Source organism: Lissotriton vulgaris, chromosome 4_1 (genome assembly GCF_964263255.1).
Source record: "Lissotriton vulgaris chromosome 4_1, aLisVul1.2, whole genome shotgun sequence".
Taxonomy (NCBI): Eukaryota; Metazoa; Chordata; class Amphibia; order Caudata; family Salamandridae; genus Lissotriton; species Lissotriton vulgaris.
This window is the reverse complement of record NC_141691.1, coordinates 1,743,217,017-1,743,234,794: the sequence shown is the minus strand read 5'-3', so window position 1 is coordinate 1,743,234,794 and position 17,778 is coordinate 1,743,217,017.

The following is a 17,778-nucleotide window of genomic DNA, read 5'->3' as shown; positions in this document are numbered from 1 at the left end:
CATTGGAATAACATAAACAGCAGTGTAGACGTAGGACTGAGGTCATCTAAGTCTCTACTGACTATGTTAGACTTAATTTAGGTTTGCGCCAGCTAGTTCAGAGGTCACTGGAAACTTTCTTGACTGAATAGGAAGGGATCAGCTTCCCTGGCTCAGACAAGAAGGGATTCAGCTTCCGACAACCGCATAAACATGACAACTTTGCTCCCTCAGAATAAGAGTCAATCTCTAGAGTCGTGTGACAACAATAGACAGCTATTTCACTCAGTCAGATGTGCATTCTTAGTTTCACCAGAGTGCAGAGAATAGAGAGACGGGCGTTTTCAATAAAAGGTATTATTTATTGAGCAGTCTTCCTTCTCATGCAAGAGAAATGAATTGCCACAATTGCAATACTTAATGTAAAGTAAAGTACGTACAGTTAAAGGAGTATTATGAAATAATACTGTAAAAGCATTGATATGGTTTCTTAGCCATAAGACACTTTAAAATGGATAAAATATATATACATATATACATAGGCTAACGTGCTCTACTGGTGCTTCTAAAATACGCCTACCCCGGTGTACCTGACCTAAGCCTAATGCGTGGGAAGGAGTAAATAAGTAGCAGTTTAAGTTAAGTAGGTTTTTTGCCAAGAATCTGACTCAAGAATTCTCTCTAAGGATTTAGTCAGCACTGTACATTGGGAATAGAATGTAGGAGGTCTGGTATCTCTCTCTCAGGACTCGATATCCCAGTCACCCGCAAGGGTAGGCTGGAAACGCCGGCGATGGATTTTCTCTGCAGGAGAAAAGACAGCGTCTCTCTCAGCGCGTCAAAGAGGAGGGGCAGCTTCCGTGGGCTCTCCGCATCTGCTGGGCTCTCGGCAAGTAGATTAGCTGCTCTGCTCCAGAACCACCACCGTGTGTTTGCTTAAGGCAACGTTGGTATATTTATACCTGAAAGGTGCAGAGTTTGACGTAAGGTTTGGACATAAGACGTCAATAAAGATGTCACTAAGAACTGGCCGTTCTTACAGTGCTCGCAGGAGTTCTATTACAAATCAAAACAAAGCAAGCAGGATATCCCAGGTTTCTGGAGGTTTGGTGTGTTGAAAGAACTCATTGTGCTTTCTAGGAATCTAAGGAAGTAGCTTTTGCCATGCCTTGGGCTGCAAGGGCGATTTACTGAAATATGGATCTGTTTCTTATGCCATTATAGGGATATTTATTGATTTATAGCCGTGTAAGGGCATAAAATGGTAATATTGATTCAGGTTCCTAGATAAAAACACTACAGGAAAACCGTTGACGTTTCGACCCTGGCGCAAAGGAGGGAGGATTAGCACCTCTGCTACGGGTCTGTTACACGGAACCCGTATTAGGACGTTTAAGGTTTGCTAAGCAGAACCTTGGCCTGATTAACTCTAAAGGCATTTTGTAAAAAAGTTTTCTGAGCTGGACGTTGTCTCACCCTCCGGTTTTTGATCGGAAAGTGATTGGAATTTATTTCCCCGTGTGGTACTTTTTAAATAAGTACACATATTGGTACTGAGACACCTTTTGAGACATCGAATTGGCAACATTTTGGCACACCATTGAGGGGTTGCCTGATTCACTGCTGGGACGCGATTCCCTTACAACCTAGGTATCCCCCTTCCCTCCTCTTCTGTCCTGAAGAAGACCCGTAGCAGAGGTGTTAATCCTCCCTCCTTTGCGCCAGGGTCGAAACGTCAACGGTTTTCCTTCCCCCTTTTTTGGGGCCTGCACCTTCGTTCCCCTCTCCCCAGTTTACATTGATAGTCTGCACGGATGCAGTAACACTGAGTCAGATATTTTGAATAATTTAACAAAATTGTTGTTGGGCAGGCCTCATGTTATTCGGCTAGTAGAACTGGATTTTAGCTGAATACAAATCATTGAAATTGCTTTTGAACCTTTTCCTAATTTTTCCTTTCTTCACGTGAGCACTTACTTTTGCACCTTTTCTCTGCACCTGGCAGTTTTCCATTTTTTCTGAATGTGTATATATAATGTAAATAAATTGTTAAAATTAAATGGCCTAAGATTAATTCCTTTTTAAAATATCTTCTGGGTACTGAAGAATTGCATATGCATTTGGCTGTTGTGTTTTTGTCTTTTCCTTCTCTCCGTGCAGGATTTATTCCAATAACAAGTCATTTAACAAAAAGGGATTAATTGAATTTTTTTTTTTTATTAAAACAAGGCATAAACATCACTGGTGCTCGGTACAAATACGGGTTGTTCCCATACAGCGATACTTCATACGTAAGACATTAAAGAGGGGGGGGGGAGATTGGGAAAACCGGATAATTGTACATAAGAGGGTCATGAGGAGGTTGGAATATCAAAAACAACATCAGCTGGTGGTATACATATGTCCTCTCTATAACGGTTCCATGGTCCCCAAACAGTTGTCCATTTTCGGGGGCGACCCCTCGCCAGGTACACAGTCTTTTCTCGGAACATGCACCAATCCTTTGACTCTTTCCACCCCTCCAGTGTAGGTGGCCTCCCAGATCCCCGAGGCTGAGCAATGTCACATTTGGCTACCATATTACCCAATGTAACCCATTGAATCTGTGTTGTGTTAAGATCCGTGGGCTCCCAGATATTCAGGAGACATCTTCTAGCCTTTGGCGGCACGGCCACCCCAGCACTTCCTGTATGACAGTGTGTATCGCGCCCCAGTAACCCCCATTGTAGCGACATTCCCAGAGAATATGAAGGAACGTCCCCAATTGACCACAATCTCGCTTACACAGACCTTCCTCAGTTAATCCCAGCTGCACCAGACGTGGGCCTGAAACATATATTCTGTGTAAAATTTTTAATTGGACAAGTCTCAGCCGTGCAGGAATAGCAACTTTTTTTGGGGAGGACACCGCCGACTGCCAGTCCTCATCATCTAGTTCAATACCATCTCTCGTCCATTTTCCCCTCAGATCGACTAGCAGGTCTACTCTATTATTTATCAATTTTTTGTAAATTAGTGAGATAGTGCTATCAGGTAGGTGCCCATCTAGTATTCTGTCCTCCAATGGTATCTCTTCCTCCCCCGGAAGTGCCGATTTTAATGCATGATTCACTTGTGCATATCAGAAATACTCTGTTCTATTCAGTTCGAATTCAGTCTGTAGCTCCCCAAAGGATTTAATCCTTCCCTTGACCCAGATGTCTCCGACCTTTGTGATCCCTATCAGGTCCCATTTATCAAAACCCCTGGTGTTCCAGAGCTTGCCCAATTTATCTGATCCGAACAGTGGGGTGGCTAGGGTAAGTCGGTCTCTCCAACCCAACGAACTAGTGGCATCATGCCATATTCGTACTGCCACTCTAGTTGGCCCCGTCAAACTTTTCACAACAGATCTAGTGTATAGAGCTCTATTATAATCCCCACCAGGGAGCAACCATTTATCCATGGCAAATCCCGGATCAGTCACAAGCCCATAAGTGCCATGGTTTATGGCTCCCAATTGCGAGGCCCAATAGTATCTCGTAATGTCAGGGAGGGCTATACCTCCATCATACCATGGGAGCGTTAATTTGGATAGCGCTATACGGGGTCTACGGTCCCACAATAGGCTACGCTGCATCCCTTCCACCTCCCGAAAATAGCTAGCTGGTACCACATCCATAGTATTTTGAAGGGCGTAGAGAAAGCGGGGCAAGGACATCATTTTGAAAAGGGCAGCCCAACCCAGTAGAGAAATCGGAAGCTTCTTCCAACCGGCCACGTCACTCCGCAACCTAAGCAAAGGGGGGAGGAGATTTTCCTCATATCTAACTTTGGTGTCCATTGAGATATAGATCCCAAGATATTTAAACCCTTCCGTATGAGATCTGTATAGGACAATTTCGCGGGGGCAGGGACGTCACCACACAATACAAACAGATGGGATTTTGTCCAATTAATAATGAGTCCCGAGTTTCTACCATAGGAGGCCAAAACATCACAAAACTACCATAAGGGATTTTCAGGGTGAGGTCAAATAAAGTAAAATATCATCTGCGTACAAAGAGATGCGGTCTTCAAATTGTAAATGTAAAATGTAAATGTAAGGTGTTTTGTAGCGCGCTCAATTACTACCGGAGTATCCTGGCGCGAATGACCGCTGGGGAACCCGTCCTGGCTTTCCCTGTGAGATGGTCCCATGCTGGGTATCTCCAAGGTGAAGCCAGGCATCCCCGGCGTCTGTGGGGGGCCGTTGTAGCGATGAGGCAAGCTTAATGCCCAGAGTTACCGAGTGTGATCACTGCCCAAAGTGGGCACCGAGGCGAGAATTATCAGTCCGCTGACCCTGGTCCTCGACCCTGCCGCGTCGGGAATCGAACCCTGGTCCCGGGCCGTTCTCAGCCTCCGGGTCTGCCGCCTCTAACCAGTGAGCCACACCTCGCTACTTTTTATTGTGGGGACCATCTAATACCCCGAATCAAGGGCTCCCAACAGATCCAAACAGCCAGTGGTTCAAGAGCCAGCTAGAACAAAAGAGGAGACAGCGGGCAGCCCTGCCTGGTGCCCCGCCCGAGACAAAATGGCGCTGAGGCTCGATTATTGACTACAACCTGAGCTAGAGGCTCAGCGTACAGCAAACGCACCCAATTGATGAATTCAGGACCAAAACCAAACTTTGCCAAGACAGCCCACATGTATGGCCATTCCACAGTATCAAAGGCCATCGTTGCATCTAATGACGCAACTATGCCTGGTTCCTTTAGGGTCTGTGCCCTGGCCAAGACTCTGTGTAACCGGCGTAGATTTAAAGCTGTGTTTCGATGTGGGATAAATCCAGATTGATCGGGGTGTATTAGTGCACTAACAACCTTGATAAGTGTATTAGATAACAAATTAGCCAGTATCTTAAGTTCCGCGTTCAACAGCGAGATCGGCCTATATGAGGCATAGCTAGTTTTTGGCTTCCCTTCCTTGTGTATCACCACAATAGAAGCTACTCTCTGATCATATGGCAGTAGGCCGCACTCTCGAGCTTCCAAAAAAATATCCCTAATATAAGGGGCGACCCTGTCTGGTCGGAGCTTGTATAGTTCAATAGGGAGTCCGTTCGGGCCCAATGCTATACCTGAATTCAGAGAGCGAACCGCCAGGGCCACCTCATCCGCAGTGAGCTGACTATCAATAAATTTGCGATCCTCCTTAGTGAAGCATGGAAGTTGAATATCCCTTAACAATAGGCAAGAATCTTCCTCAGGTCGCTCTGATACAGAAGTTTACACTGTCTGAAAATAATTCACAAAACCGTCTACAATTCCCTGGGGATCTGTTATGCACGTTCCTTCCGCCGTCTCAATTTCAGGAACTACATGATCTGCCCTATCTTTCTTATCCAGCCAAGCAATCAACTTCCCTGCTTTATCCTCAACATCATACAACCTACCCTGCTGCTCCCTACTCAGAGCTCTGGCTCTATCAGTGACCAACGTTCTATACTCTAGCTGCTTGAGGTTAAAGACATGTAGTGTGGCGCGGGTCACTTCCTGTTCCAGTTCAGCTTTTATACCTGCTATCTCAGATTCCACTCTCACAACCTCTTCATTTCTCTGTTTTTTTAACTCCTGATATAAGCGACAAGGCTTGGCCCCATATAACCGTCTTAAAAGCCTCCCATAGCGAGACTGATGACGACACTGAACCCTCCTTCTCCCGAAAATAATGCTCCATAGTCTTCAATAGGTCCCCATGGATTTTGGGATTACGCAAATACCAGGGGTTAATTGGGGTGACTCTACCTCCCGACCCGGGGGTTATCTTGAGTGTAAGCCAGATTGGCGAATGATCCGATATGCCCCTAGCCATGTGTTTTACTTCTGCAACATATGTCGCCTGGGCCGCCGGTAGCAGACAATCAATTCGGGCAAGGCTACCATGCGCACCAGAATGGAAGGTATACTGCCTCTGATCAGGGTGAAACAATCTTCAAGTGTCAATCAGGCCCAACACATCTAAGAAATCAGGCAGCCATCTTTGCGCTTGTCCTACATCTCGGGACGGATGTCTGTCCATGGCGCCCGAGACAACAGTATTGAAATCTCCTCCCAATCATCAACCCCCTCGGGAGGTCAAGAAGAACCTTCCCTAAATCAGAAAAAGTAGTCGTTTGCAGACCTGGGGGGACATATATTGAGACCAAGGAAAGAGTGTTTCCCTCCCATCGCCCTGATACTGCTATATATCGTCCCCTATCATCTTCCGTAATCGAGTCTACTACAATCGGGAGTGACTTTTTGAGCAAGATCCCTACTCCCCTGGAACCTGAAGTGAATCCCGCATGAGCTATCAGACGATATCCCTTTCTATGCATCGCCTTACACGCATTACTTACAAGGTGCGTTTCCTGGAGTAGGACGACATCAGGCTTGTGATGTTTGAGGAACTGCAGAACCACACTTCTTTTGATTTTATCCCCTAACCCATTCACGTTCCAACTCAACACCCTCAACCCCCTATCCCCAATCCCGAAACATGAAGTGGATCCAACCCTTCTCCGATCCCTGCACCATAGAGAAGCAACTATTCGACATCAAACCTTGATATGTAATGCCTTGAGCGAACACAAAAAACACACCATCAAAACAACAAAGAAACTCCCCCCCACCTTCCCCCAAACTTCCCTTGTTCTCACCCCCACCCTGCACCCCTGCTTACGACTATCGCGCTTCCCCAACTTGCAGTGTGCCTGTTACCCCATCATCTAAACTAAACTATCAAAAAGTAAATCTGAGGAGGAGAAAGACCCACCGATGTCCCGTTAACCCCCAACATTATTATAATAAACAGCATCGGAAACATTATATCAATAGTCCGTTTCCCAACCGGCCCCGGATCACATGATAACAGTACTTATTCTTGTTCTTGCAAACCCTCTTCATCTTCTCTACTTTGTCTCTGGGGTTCTTCCTGAGCGGCTAAGGTGTACAACCAATCCGAGGCGATTTCCGGCTTATCAAAGAAGTAGACCCGTTCGTCAAGTTCGACCCTCAGCATTGGCCGGGTATAGCATGGCATACTTAAGTCCCTTATCAGATACGGGGTAGTGAGATGCACACCTTCCCTTACAACACTTTACTGATCTGTATAATTTAATCATCTATGTACTCTTCCATTTAAGCTTTGTAGGCGTGCAAGCTTACTCCGCGCTCTGTCCCAATGCGCTGCAATAGAAATCCTGAACACGTGGGCACCACTTTACCGATCCCCTTTAAACTGCACTGCCAAAACGAATTGGAAGGACAAGCAGCAGTATTTCAGCGGTGTGCACCGCGGAAGAAAGGTTAACAGCATGAAAGGGAAATGGAGTTGTTGACGAGAGGTTGACACAGAGACTGATTTATTCATGCCACGGCACACCCCCGAAGAAGGGAATCTTCCCGAAATGCATTGGGTGACCAATAAAACGTGACACGCGGAAATAAACGGCATTCCTGGGCCTTTTTTGAATAAGATTGAACGGCTATGAAAATTAGTAAAATGAATTGACAAACATTTAAGAGTAAAAAAGATGAAGTTGCACGGAGAAAATGTGGAAAAAGTTAAAAGGTTCATGAACTCGATTCATTGGATTCGTTTTGGCAGTGCAGTTTAAAGGGGATCGGTAAAGTGGTGCTCACGTGTTCAGGATACTTAAATCCCTTGTCACGAAGCTTCCGTGTGACACCCATAAAGTTCATTCTCTGCTTCTGGACTTTCTGAGTGAAGTCTGGGAAAAAGCAGATGGACAAGTTTTCATACTTTAGGGGGCCCTCAGATCTGGAGGCCTGCAGGATAGCGTCTCTGTCCCTAAAATTTAATATCCGGGGAGGGGCTCCGACTCGTGGCCGTCCTCCGGAAACTCTGTGTGCTCTTTCCACAGTAAAAAAGTTGCCAAGGCCTTTGGGCTTAAGATGGTTAGTTATGATATTTTCTACGAAGAGATCAGCCGCTTGTCCCTTCCGCCATTTCCGGCACTCCAATAAGGCGTATATTGTTTCTTCGGCCCGACCTTTAAAGTCATCCAGTTGACGAGTGACAAGTTCAATAGAGGCCCTCAAATTCTGAACTTCCAATTGTAATTGCGTCACATCATCAGTGAGACTGTCCGTCTTGATGTCCAGGGATTTCACCTTCTCACTCGTTTTCGTGAGATCCGCCCGGATCAAGTTAACCTCAATAGATACTGTGTCCAGTTTATGAGCCAGAGTCTCCATCTTCTGACGAGGGAGGATTTTACCCCATCAATGGCGGCCACAACATCCTGTAGCGTAGGCTCTGCTGTCAAGGCTGAGGTGTTTCTCGCCCCTTCTTGCGATTTCCCCATTCCACTTGGCGACCCTTTGGATTGCGCATATCGATCCATGTTGTTGGACTGGGTATATCTTGTCCCTCTAACGTTCTTCGATGGGCGTTTGTCCCCCTCCGGCTTGGTCGCCATTTTAGGAGAGTCAAAAGAGACAGCTACCAGTTTTCCGTTGTGGGGTGGTGTCACTGTACGATCGATATAGTTAGGCGAACGCAAAGATCTTCACTTTAGTTCCTGATGATTATTCTGCTTACTGTCCACAGTGGCGCTAAGCCCGATAATTGGCAAATACGCATACCCCAGCACCGTCACTGGCATGATGTATAGACAAAGTCCTTAATTTCGACGATGCAGATTTTTAGACTGTTAACATTTCCACATAAGATAAGCCACAGCTTTCCCACAGGATCTTCACATTTGTCCGTTGCAGAACCCGGTAGGGGTGCCAAGAGTGTCACAGCCACCACAGGAATGAAACCAAGTCCCGACTTGGGCAGGACCCGCCACTTCTCGTCTTCAGTGCCGTTGCTGTTGCACTACTGCACAGGCACAATGCCAACCCATGTTCCGGGCTTCCAGTTCATGCAGGCCGCAAACTTTCCAACTCTCTAACTTCGGATTCCAGGTCTCGATCGGGATGCGGTTTGCAGCGTCTGATATTTCATCAATTCCGCAACAAGAATTGCAATGTAGTGGGCAGGATAAATGACAGGATATATCCGGGGGGCAACGGGGGTCTCTGGAGCCCTAAGGTCACGCGGGCAACTTGGACGCGGGCGAAGCTCCTCCTCAGTGATTCATTTATTGACTGGGATTAAGTTATGTCTAGGACCACTCTGTTTTTCTATACTAATTAATACCCAGGTCCTTTGACTTCTGTTGGGTTGACCCCATTTATTCAATGCAACAAAAAGAGAGCGGTGGTTATCTTGCACACTAAAAACTCAGGCTTATCCATCCGTTCACACATAACAGATGATAAGGGAAGATTAGTTCTGCCAAAAATCTCCAAAAACTAAAACTCCTTTGACGTCCTTGATGTGTATGGCCCAAACTCAGATGACCCAGAATTCTGGGATTCCTTGATACTTCCTTTATGCCAGGTCCATTCCGATGGTCTCATTATCATGGGCGGTGACCATAATCTCCTCATGGATGTGACCATTGACAGACAATCCAGGTCTCCACTACAACCATCGAGGTCACACAAATCACCTCTTAAACTGTGTACTAGATTTAGTCTCCATGATACTTGGAGATTACAACACCCTGACTCTAGGGATTATACCTTCTTTTCCAACCCACACAAATCCTATTCCACGATTGACTACCTGCTGATTTCTAAAGCCCACATACATCTGATAGACCAGATAGAAATACTATAAAGGCTAGTCTCTGATCACTCTGCTATTACCCTCTCTGTCTGTTTTGGAAGATTGGGGCCCCTGCCTAAAAGGATAAACCCTAGCAAGGTCTAGTATTTTTTTTGTAAAGAGTTGGTCGGGTTATGTACACTTATACTTTTTGAGTAAACTAGACGTTGTGTTTGGATAAATCAATATTCCACCAAATAGCTTCTGTTAAGCATTTTTATTTATATTTCATCTTTCTATTGTTTTTTTCTTTTTACTCTTATTTCATTTCTGTTTGTTATACATATATCAACACCTTTTTGTTTTTTTTGTACAAAGACTTTTTATATATAATACATGACAATTATTTCACATTAAATAATCCTTAAAATATTTGAAACAACACAGAATATATTCCCTTCAACGCGATTCGGCCGTTCGCCTTCCTCAGGAATTCTGCATTTTCTTTTTTTATCAACAGTAGCTTAGCGTACAGGACGTGGGTGTCAGCAATCTGAATGAGTGATATGTCTCAAGAGCGTAATCGAAAGCAGGTTTTTAGCTTCCTGTTTTATAGCTTGGCTGCCCAAGGTCTTTTCTGCCGGAGTTCGGGGCTATTGCTCTTCCGATCATTGAATTATAAACGTCATACCGGTAACGCTTCTGCAAGCGTGACTCAACTCCGAGTATTTTTCGTGTCGTCAAGCTTTTAAAGGCGTGGTCGATTTTTGGAGACTGGATGGAATCGTTTTTTTGCCTCTCGCCTTCTAATATTTGGCTTGTTAGTTCCTCATAGGCTTGTACGGTATGCCGCTCGTCTGGATGTATCCAACCCTCTCTGTCACCTGGTCAAGTGCAAGAACTCCATGTAAAATGTGGAGATTCAATGACGAGTTGGTTAGAGATGCTGCATCTGACCTCTGATACCTCTCCTTCCGTACTCTGGGACTCCCTCAAAGCCCAACAACACAATGTAGCAGAGGGTCACAAACAAAATGACTAACTAGGTATCTGAAGAAGGAGAAAGAACCAAGATTAGTGGTTAATAATAATCAACTAATAACATGACTAAATAAGAAAACACCAATCACAACAGAACAAAACGGGTACTCTTTCCATGTGAAAAAATACCCATCAGTTGTCCATTGATACCGCCCTGTTCATATTCTGGGTTCCTTCACACCAGAAGGTAAGATTTTGTACCCGCTGCAGATGAGAAAGATGTGTACAACTCATCTAACTAGCGAGGCCCAGTGCTTATTATAGTGTATAAGGTGTGGAATGACAACTGTAGAGTAGTGTATATAAAGTGAAAAAATGATAAGTGAGAAAAATATGTATGGGTGTCTAAAATTGGATAGTGAAAAGGGTAAGGAACTTTAATAAACACCTTCACACTTCCAAATCAATAAAAAGAGTGCGACAGTAGTAGTTTCAATAGATAGCTACTACTTAATGTATGTGGTCAATATGTTTCTGCAGACTAATCGGAGCCCGAGGGGTATCCTGCTGCTTTCATCAGGACCGGTATCGCTACTACTCACTTTTAAGGTGAAAAAGAAAAAGATTTGTCACCTGGGTATTAGGTCGGTTGACATTCTCCTGGCTTTTGGTTCCCAGCATGTCAGGTGAAGTAGAAAAACACGCAATCAGATACATAGAAAGACAAACAAACAAACAAATAAACAAACAAACAACAATTAATGATAGTTTGGTTATAGGATCCATCTAGTATTAATCAAGTGGACCGATTTAGGTCAATTTAGAAACCTCTCTGGTATATTATTCATATATACCATCTCACTTACCAAAATGGCAGGAGAGAAAAACTCCACCTCACCTGGCCACAGCGCAGGTAATTGGAGCACCGCTCTGGTGGGCGAAAAAAACATAAAAGAAGGGGGGTCAATCCAACACGTCAGTGACCTGACATCATAGAACTAGTCAAAAACACAGAGCAAAGGGCAAGAAAGTCTCCGTTTAAATTGGAATACTTGCTTCAGCTTGCATACTGACTTTATGGGTGCCCAAAGATTTTTTTATGTATATCTTAGTACCCGTGTCGAAACGCTGACAATTGTGGGGTTTAAAAACCTCACGCTGCACGGACATCAGAAGCAGTTATGAGGAAATATTTTTACATTCATCTATTTCGGCAAACCGCGGAACACAAACACGCCGAATTACGCGGTTGTTCCATTTTCACCGAAATTTTTAGCGAGAGCCCTGTACAATTAGATTCAATGACGAGTTGGTTAGAGATGCTGCATCTGACCTCTGATACCTCTCCTTCCGTACTCTGGGACTCCCTCAAAGCCGCACTGTAAGGGTAGGGGATGCACACCAGTTTTATCTGTTTATCCTTTGTTTACGTCCATTTCAGTCCTCAAAATTCATCCGGTATTGCGTGCTCATTGCGTATGGTGCCTTGCCCTCTTAGCACCTGGATAATACATCACTGTAAGTGGGGCGTCTTGTCACCCCTGAAACAACGGCACTGCTGGGTGCTGTTGCACAGTTTAACCCAAATAAACGTTTTTGTCCTCATTTTTGCCATTCTCCCTCAAAGCCACCATTAGAGGGTCCATAATCAACATACAATATAAAATAAACAAATCCCATTAGGACCTCTTAGAACTGAAGCGTGAGATTAGAACATAGAGGCTGCTCATGTTTCCAGTCTAGATGACCAAATCCTCCCCAACCTTACCAATACAAAATATACAAATACAACAGAATCCTGAGTGAAAGAGCAGGTGTCTGGATTAATAAATATAAAAGTCTATACCTGTGTGAGGGAAACAAAGCTGGTAACATTTTGGCATCTTATTTAAAGCAAAAACAGAACCACAAAGGTATTAATTCACTCAAAGAAAAATAGAATATCACCCGTACCAAATCTTTAAAAAATCTTAAGACATCCTCAGAGGCTTCTATGAGTCCCTTTACAAAGACGACTTCAACGCACCTGTGGAGAACTGTAGGGATTATACAAGGAATACACGACTACCTACTATCACTGACAAAGAGAAGATGGCCTTAGCTCCCCTGTTGCAACCGAAGAACTCAGGGCGGCTATCAAGTATCTAAAACCACATAAGGCCCTAGGCCCTGATGGCTTTATAGCTAACTTTTATATAACATTTAATTTGATCATTAGTGCTACACTACAGGCCATTTTTGTCAATGGTGCAGACTCAGGCACCATATCTGGCACGGCCAGCGAGACCACTATAAGGGTAATTCCAAGGACCCATGCCTGGTGAAAAAATACAGGCCAATTTCCTTAATTAACCTAGATGTGAAAATCTATGCCAAAATTCTCTGTAAGAGATTCAGGCCACTAGTACCACGCCTGATTGACTGAACCGAAGTGGAATTCATGAAGAGTAGACTCTCAAATGACAACACTCGCATCCTCTGCCACATGATTGAGAGAGACAAAACAAACTCAGACACTGCAGCAGTAACCCTAGATGCTGAAAACGCATTTAACAGGGTCTCTTGGATGTTCCTTCGTGAGTCCTTACTGAGATATAACTTAGACGAAGTCTTTACCAAGATGGTTATGGCTCTCTATAGTGGTCCCTCTGCAAAAGTGAGTTCTGCTGGTCTACTGTCCTCTGCCTTTAATCTAGAAAGAAGCAGTCAGCAGGGTTGCCTCTATCCGCTTCCCTATTTATCCTGAGTTTGGAGCCTCTACTTTATATAATATGAACTAAACCCCCCCCATCACTGACGTTTTCTTTGACAAAATCAGTGTGAAGGTATCTTCCCATGCTGACAATATTTTATTTACAACTGAGAACGTTGCCCAATCTATTCCCCCTTACTGCAGAAAAATAGACAAATACGCTCGGGTTGCAGGCTATAAACCTACTAGGGAGAAATCCGAAATCATGGGCCTGAATAATCTCTGCACCAGAGATCTGTTCATAGCTACTTCGCTGTCCTAGCAACACCACTACAAAAACTATTTGGATTTTGAGTTTACCGTAGGCTTATTAGAGTCACTCCACCACAACAAAAGTCTGACTCTGGAAAAAATTGAGAACCTATTAGATGGATGGAACCACAAATTCTTAAGGTGGTGGGGCTGCATCGAGACGATCAAGATGATGCTCACCCCAATAGTCAATTACCTGGTAAATATGTTAACCCTGGCATGGTCAGATGAATTTCACCATAAACTAGACAGGTTGCTAAACAAGTTAATTTGGCAAAATAAACATCCTAGAATTTTCATCAAAAAACTACGCTTACCTGTACAGCTGGAAGGAGTTAACCTAGCGGACTTCAAAAGATATCAAATTGCTTTTTTGGCCAGGCAAGGTTCACTTTGGTTCTCCCAACCTCTGGACTATAGCCCTATATGGCAACTAATTGATAAATAAATCCTAGGAGATTTGCACTCCATAACACTGTTAACTAGCAAGGCTAAACCACCCTCTTTGGCCAAATATAGCCTCAACAACACAAAAAGGGCCCTCCTGAAGATTGACAGACTCCTAGAGACTTCAATTGCCCACTCTAATACGATCTCACTCTGGAATAACTCTAACATATAAATTCATGGGGAACCCATATGTTGGTGCTCCTGGGCGTCTAAAGGCATTCACTTCCTAAAACAATTTGGCCCCCTACGAGTGCCTCTCTCCTTTAGAGAGCTGCAACATCAATACAATCTGCCAAACAGATTCATACCACTTCCTTAAACTCAAGGTCAGCTTATCTAAAATCAAGTGCCCGAAAGAGAGCCCCACTCTTCTCAGGATCATACTGTCCTTCAACAAAACAGGCCACCAATCCAACAAATTCTACCACCTTTTCAAAACCAAAGTCTACATGCATGTCCTCAAAACTCCAAAATAAATGGGACACCAGGGGTACTATCTCTCCAGAATCTTGGCATCTAATCTGCAAATCAGTTATATCCCATAAAATCACTCCATCGCTCTTTCAAACAAAATACTAACTCCTAAATAGGACATTCTGGACCCCTGCACGACTCCATAAGCTGTCCCTTAGAGAGAATCCAACATGTTGGGATTGTAGAGAAGCATTGGGGGACCTCCCCCACTAACTTTTCCACTGCAGCGCGGTCTCCCCATTCTGGGATTGCCTATTCAACTTCATCCACACTCTACTTAGAGTCCATCTGAAAAGGGACTTTCTTTCCCTAATATAGGGATTCCTAATCCCACAACTCAAATCACATGACAGCCTCCTAATAGACATTCTGTTAACTGCGGCCCGTAAGTCTGTGCTGGCTAACTGGAAAAATACAGCTGCTTCCTCATATCTGACCCTGGCAGAATTGTATTGCTTACTTAAAGGGAGCCAATAGCATTGCTCTTCAATACTCTCCCAGGCGATCGCACAACAGCTACCTTTGGCAAACAAAACTGATCACAGGACGACATCTTCCTCACTACCTACTCTGAACCCCTTTCTCACCCTTGGCCAGACAGTTGCCCTCCTAAAAGTGTGTACTTTAAAAGTATGTATTTTAAAATATGTATCTCGAAACTTTGAATCCATGTGAACATCAGACACTCCCCGACCCTGCACATGTTCAGGAAGGACCTCAAGACCTGGCTCTTTGACTGATCCGGAGCTGCACCCCCCGTACCCCTAGCGCCTTGAGACCCTCACCGGTGAGTAGCGCGCCATATAAACCCCCGATTGATTTATTTATTTATATATATGATATGTACCTGCAATATGCACTAAATCGCAGGTTTGTCATGCCCATTGCTAGAAACTTCTTGAGCCTGTTTCTCCATAAATTATCTGACACTAGGATATGTCTTTAGTTCTACTATGGTTTTGTTTTTCCTCCCCCATTTGTTTCCCCTACTGCTCATCACCCAGTAACTAGTCAGGTGTAAGAGGACTGTTCAGCTTACCTGCATATCTCGCCGTGTATTAGCATTATTGTCTCTCTTTTGTTTTTCCTTGTACAAAACCCAATAAAATTCTTTGAAATAAAAAAAATATATATATTTTTCATGAATTTCATGTCTTTTTACCAAGCAATAGTGTCAGTGAAAATTGCACTTCTGCTTGATCTTTAGCACCGCAGGATGCATAACATATTGCGTTACACGTGGCCTGAGTGCTTTAACAGTGGGAACCATCCATCCTTTGTGTGAACAGAACAAGGGGAGTGCCAAACAGCATTAGTAAGAGTGGTGCTAGGGGACCACAGTTACATTAACTTTTTCTTTTTAAGTTGCTATCCATGTTAGTGATTCATTAATATTTTAAGTTCAGTCAGGACTGCTTTAGGTAAAATATGGAATCAAAAAGCCTGTCCAATTGGCAGGTGAATATATTTGCACAGTTCTGCACAGAGCACCTTTAACTATGAAACGTAAAGAGGGGAGGGGCTTATCTGGAGGCAGTAGTAATAAGAACCCCATGGCACAGACGGCCTTCTTTATCAAGACTGCTCATGGCAGCCTACCCCTATGACGTTCAGTGTGGGGCAAGCCCGGTTTCCTGTGCTGGAACTGACAGCTCATGGGCAGGGGGAAGGCCACGTCAAAGAGAGGGGAAACAGCCTTTATAACAAGGTTTGTACCTCATTGTGCCTGTACCAGGGCCGGTTCTAGGCCTTCTGAGGCTCCGGGCGAAAGGGAAGATGTGAGGCTCCCCTAATTGCATATTACGTCACAAGAAGTGACATCACAGAAAGTGACATCGTAGCACTATTGATCTTATTTAGCATCACTGAAGCAAAATAATGTGGATATCAGTAACATGGACAAAAAGTTGAGGGGATGGAAAATAGGTGAGCAACTATCTATTTATTATAAAAAGCAGATAAAAGGAAATATTGCAATCAAACAATGTTGAGAGAATGAACACATAAAAACACAATTCCAGTGAAACATAAATAGAGTAACTCCAACGTTCTAGATCATTCCCATTGAGTGGCTCCCTTATATTGATTCATTCAGGGAAGGTCGTGTATCTGGGTGTGTTTAAAGTGGAAGTATGCTGCAGATTCAAGGGGTTTTCAAATGACTGTTTTTAATTTGGTGTTAGAACTGTAGGAAGTGGTAGAGGCAGAATGGCAGGATTCTGATGACAATCCTCAAACTCTCCAAATAGACAGCTCTGAAAAATAACACAGTAAAGAGCCCAATAAGTTCATTCTGACAGGACAATATTGAATAAGTAAATTTGTTGTGACAAATCAATATCTTGTGTGTAGCACTACATGCTAAAATGCGATCTTCCTAGCCTTTCTTCTGCTAAAGGCATCAATCATTTCACTGTCGTCCAATGTTGCTGCAATATCTCCTTCGATTGAAAGAAGGGCCAATCCTGATAGTCATTCCTGGGACATCGTTGAGCGTAAATAAGTCTTTATGAATTTGAGGCGTGAGAAACTGCGTTCGGCAGATGCTACTGTCACTGGAATTGTAAGCAGAATTCTTAGTGCAAGCACACAGTTTGGATAGATGTCTTCCAATCTGTTAAAATAAATATATTGAAGAGCCTCTAACATGCTAAGATTTTCAGGAAGGACTTGAGCAAGAAAGGAAATCTCCTGAAACAGTTCAATCCCATCTATGTCAGAAGATATAACACCATCAGCTGAGCTGTCTGACAGAAGATGATGTAGATCATTGCAGTGCTTTTGTAGGTCTCCACTTTTCATGTCTTTTAAGCTGGAAATATTATAAAGAAAGCCAAATTGCTTTTGGTGATTTTTTAGCTGCTCAAATAGTCTGTCAATGCACACAATTGCTGTATCAACAAGAGCATTAAAAAACTTGATGCGAAATTGCTCTTTTGGGTCTGTGATTGGCATGTCAGCTCCCTCATATCCAAACATTTTCTTTTTCTTAGATATTCTTCGATCACATTTGAATTCTTTCTGAATTTCCAATTTATCTGCAAGTTCATTTGCTGATATTAATGCAGCTGTAAATCCTTCATGGCGATACTTTGTTAAGAATGGAAGTAGTTCCTGAACGTGTTTCACAGCTACATCAAGCTGCATGTTCTCACTCTGCATCAGTTTACTGACTGTGTTGATTTTCATTAAACTATCATACCATATGATCAAACATAGGAGGAATTCATATGATTCAAGCTCTGATGCTAGTGATGTTG